The sequence below is a fragment of the Octopus bimaculoides genome, chromosome 2 (assembly GCF_001194135.2).
Source record: "Octopus bimaculoides isolate UCB-OBI-ISO-001 chromosome 2, ASM119413v2, whole genome shotgun sequence".
NCBI lineage: Eukaryota > Metazoa > Mollusca > Cephalopoda > Octopoda > Octopodidae > Octopus > Octopus bimaculoides.
This window is the reverse complement of record NC_068982.1, coordinates 70,794,436-70,799,460: the sequence shown is the minus strand read 5'-3', so window position 1 is coordinate 70,799,460 and position 5,025 is coordinate 70,794,436. Positions and strand designations below refer to the sequence as shown.

The window sequence follows — 5,025 nt, the reverse complement described above, 5'->3', positions numbered from 1 at the left end:
ATATATATATATATATATATATATATATACATATAGTTATTTTTTCAAGTCTGCGTTGCATTGCGTTGACAGACTTCCACTTAAAATTCCTGCATTTTAAATCAAAACTTGTTAGTTACTATAATGGCAACGCTACTTATCTATCTATCTATCCTTCATGCTCTCCCCCTCTCTCAACAACGTTTTCTTCTCCCCTTCTTCTAAATAAACATTGTGACAGGGGTTATCACTCCTTTTGATTCCTCCCTTTCTTTTCTTCCTTCACCTGTTATCTTGTGATGGACAGACAGGCAGAGATCAATTTCTCTTTTATAGTGTAAGATCAATTTAATTAAATTTAAAGAGTTCAAATCCTATGGTTAATATTGCCCCTTTTGATAAAATAAAGTACTTATCAAATACTGCAGTCAATATAATCAACAGAACCCTCCCTAACAAATTTTTGGCCTGGTGTCTTTGTAAGAAATCAATTATCTTTAATTTTATGTTAATAGTTTCAGAGAGGTAAACCCATATATCATTCTGAATTGGCTGTAAACATGGCTGAAAAACATGGCTGAAAAACCCTTGTTCACAACAATAAGAGAATATGAACAGCAAATGGCTGTCCTCCACACATTTTTTACATTCACAGGTTGTATCTGATTAGTAATACCTTCAAAATTCTAGTGAGTGTTTTTCAAACCTCATACACCTCCACTATTTCTCTTCCTTACAGTTAGGGGTACATGTGCCTTAGTTTAAGAATCTCTGTTTTATGTGATTGTTTTGTTTGACTTGCTAGAAATTTGAAATCAAACTTCACATAAATTACACCCTGCTGACTTAAAAAAAAAGGAAGGTCATCATCATCGTCATCATTACCATCATCAACTTCATCGTTGTCATCATCACTTTCGTTGTTATCGTCATCATCATCAACTTCGTTGTTGTCATCATCAACATCATCTATTTCTTTATTGCCCACAGAAGGCTAAACATAGAGGGGACAAACAAGGACAGACAAAGGGATTAAGTCGATTACATCGAACCCCAGTGCGTAACTGGTACTTATTTAATCGACCCCGAGAGGATTAAAGGCAAAGTCGAACTCAGAACATAACGGCAGACGAAATACTGCTAAGCATTTCGCCCGGTGTGCTAACGATTCTGCCAGCTCGTTGTCGTCGTCATTATCATCGTCATCATCTTCGTCATCATCATCATCATCATCTTCGTCATCATCATCATCATCATCTTCGTTATCATCATCATCATCATCATCATCATCATCATCAGCAGCATCAGCATTGTCATCATCATCATCATCATCATCAGCATTGTCATCATCATCATCATCATCATCATCATCATCATTTTAACAGCCACTTTTCCATGCACATGAGCCACAAGGAATTTGTTGTGGCAGATTTTCTACAGGTGGATGCTTTTGCACATCATCTGTATTCAGTGCCCACCTCTCACTACCATGTAAGCATTACTGCCAAATTATACATACAAGATGAAGACCAATCTGGCATTGACTCACTACCCACAGCAAAGCATCATCCAAAATATAAGGCCTTACTGATAACCAGTCCAGATCAATACTGCATACCCCTTTCTTTCCCCCTTGACACATAACCTACACTACTAGATACACCTAGCATACCTCTATGCTTCGACTGCATTGGGGCATCTTAGCTTCTCAACATTAGGAACAATACCAATGGGAAATGTCTAAATAAAAAGATCACTTTTTGTTTTCATAATTAATTGGCAATACTTGAAATTCTTAGCTCTTGAGTCACTCTGTATCTTCTCCCAATTAATAACATACATACATACATACATACATACACACACACATACACACACGTTTTGAGTTCTATTTTCCAGTTTGTATCACTAAGCCTATACAAAAAGATGTTATTTTAATTTTTAAATCTCTCTAATAAATCAAATAAAAAATTTTATAATTTCAAATTTATTACATCATAAAATCCAATGACTTGTGTTTAGTTAAGGTCAAATCTGCTAATCTTACCAGGAGTGTCTTTGCCAGAATGCTCATTGCTGAGAGTGTACCAGCTTGTATGTATTACAGAGTGTGTGAATAGTTGGCTTCCAGTGAGATTGTAATCGGAAAGCTAATCTTAAAATAACAAAATCACATTAAATCAATTGCAATGTTAAATTACCATCAACAACAGCAGAAACAACAAAAAAAAAGTCAAAGAAGATTCTAGAAAACTATAAAGTTTTATTTGTTTTTCCTCGTTATTATACTTTTAAAAAAATTTAAATTAACTATTTTATTGAATTTTAAATTTAATTACATTTTATGTTCAATACCATTGTTGTAATTGCTTTGCTCAAGGCGCAGGAAAGGATATAAAAAGATGCAACAAAATTATTCATTAATTTTTACACCATTCATTTCCCTCTGTCTGCGATGTTATAGTGGTTTATTAAAGAAAGATTTCTCTACCACTATATAGTCTTCTCGATATTATACAATTAGAAACAAAATACTTTATTATTTCATTGCATTGTTTTCCTTATTCATTTAGAGTCAACTTCAATACTTAAATGGTTGATTGGTTGGCTGGGTTGTGTTCTCATTGAGAAGATTATAGCAGTCAATGGAAGCAGTCACAGCCATTGCAACAGTAACAAACTTCCCAGCAACCACACAAACAACATCAGCAATTATTATTACAGCAACAACAACAACAACAATGACAGCAGCAGCCAATACCACAGTCTCAGAAGCAATCCCATTCCCTACCATCCTGTAATTTCAATGGTGTTGGCAGTGATGATCCCACTGAAGACTACAGTGCTTTCTGTTGCAATGGCAGAAAGCTCCTCTGTAGTAATTCTGGGCCAGAGGTTTTCCTTCTGTTGTGCCACATTCCTGCATTGGAATTCCAAGGGGTGGTTGGAACTGCGTATTCTGTAGAGGTCCTGAAGTTATCAATGAGTCAACCCTTTAGCATTTAGACTGACCGTATCTGACTCAAATATTCTGTTTGTACTGGTCAGATATGGTCTCTCACACATCCAAAAATGTCATTCTAAAAATAGACAATCATATCATCAAAATCTTGAAGCTCTAGGATAATCATCATCATCATCATCATCATCGTTTAACGTCCGCTTTCCATGCTAGCATGGGTTGGACGATTTGACTGAGGACTGGTGAACCAGGTGGCTACACCATGCCCCAATCTGATTTGGCAGAGTTTCTACAGCCGGATGCCCTTCCTAATGCCAACCACTCCGAGAGTGTAGTGGGTGCTTTTATGTGCCACCGGCACGAAGGCCAGTCAGGCGGTACTGGCACCGGCCATGCTCAAAATGGTGTATTTTACATGTCACCTGCACAGAAGCCAGTTCGGTGGCACTGGCAACGATCTCGCTCAAATTTCTTTTCATGTGCCACCGGCACAAGTGCCAGGAAGGCAATGTTGGTAACGATCACACTCAAATGGAGCTATTTACGTGCCACTGGCACGGAAGCCAGACCATTGCTCTGGCAACATATATGATTAATTCAAAACAATGTGAGTAAATAAACATTTCCAGCATCGTGACGCGTAATCACGGAGATGTGAGTTCGAGTCCACAGCTAACCACCTACACTTTTTTCTGCAAAATAGGGGTAGTTTATCCTGTTCAGGCTATATTATTAGCATTATCCTGCAATTGAGAATTTAAAATCACTTCTTTAACTTTCTATTACATTTCACAGAATAATCTGAATGTTAAAAGGTTAAAAGTTAAAATGATTACCCTCTGAGTGGCAGAAAGAAACTAAAAGTTCCAGCAGGGCTGCATGACAAAGAACTTAAGGTATGTGAACAAGTTCTTCTTGAGATCTTCTGTCACAGTATTCCAGAAACCAGTGAGTAAAGCTTCTTCTGTGGAAACCATGTCTGGCCATAGAAAATTCATCTCAACAAATTCCATTTGACTTAGTATAAAAAAGTAAATCGTTAAATGATGCAGATAGCACAAAAGATGCACAGGTATATTAATTGCACCCCAGTTTCAGCAGCACTTTTTCAGGAAAAAAAGTTTTTTTTGCATTAAATTATGTAATTTTTAAAGCAATCTAGTTTATGGCAGTTCCAACTTCACATATAGGACCTTGCATATAGGGTTTTTTATTCTTGTACTTGTTTCAGTCATTTGACTGCAGCCATGCTGGAGCACTGCCTTGAAGGGTTTTAGATGAACAAATCAACAGGAGGACTTATTTTTTTTAAAGCCTAGTACTTATTCTATCACTTTCTTTTGCCAAACTGCTAAGTTACAGGGATGTAAACACACCAACACCAGTTATCAAGCAGTGATGGGGACAAATGCAGACACAAAACACACACACACATACAGAGATATATACATATGTGTGTGTGTATGTGTGTGTGTGTGTGTGTGTGTGTGTGTGTGTGTGAGTGTGTGATGGGCTTCTTTTTGTTTCTGTCTACCAAATCTGCTCACAAGGCTTTGTCCAAGGTACCACACACTGGGATTGAACCCAGAACCATATGGTTGGGAAGCAAGCTTCTTACCACACAACCATACCTGACAATTTTTTTTTTTAATAAGTGTCTTATAAGCCATCAAATACAGTATTTTGTAACCTACTGGACTAAAATATGTTTTGTTTCCCTTTAAGTTTCAGGCTTTTTCTCCAAATGAAATGAAGCTTAACATCTGAGATATTACTGGAGTTACTTAGAAAATGATGCAACAAGATCACAATGTAGTAAATCTTGCACAGAATCTATACAAACAGGAATCGATTACCAAGATAAGTTGTTCAATCAAAAACATCCAGCCAATCCAAGAGGATCCTCCACCCGACACCACTTCCACAAAAAATGAATGAATAAATGAAGGATGAACTTTAAATTTAACAAATTTCCTCTCTCCTCTAATGTCTCAACAAGCTGTATGAGCATATTATCTGGGCTTTGTAATGTCAGAAAAGTTCACTTATATCATAAGGTTGTTGTTGTTGTTGGCACTCCGTCG

The 5,025-nt window shown here is 36.8% G+C and overlaps 1 long non-coding RNA gene across 1 annotated transcript in view; it reads left to right on the top strand.

Moving 5' to 3' along the window:
- The window catches only part of LOC106877070 (uncharacterized), a 12,889-nt gene extending 7,879 nt beyond the window's left edge, over window positions 1-5,010 (top strand). The window contains exons 2-3 of the long non-coding RNA XR_001410329.2: window positions 3,737-3,837; window positions 4,667-5,010. This is a non-coding gene — a long non-coding RNA (uncharacterized LOC106877070). The remainder of the gene's footprint in view (window positions 1-3,736; window positions 3,838-4,666) is intronic.
- The last annotated feature ends 15 nt before the right edge of the window (window positions 5,011-5,025 follow it).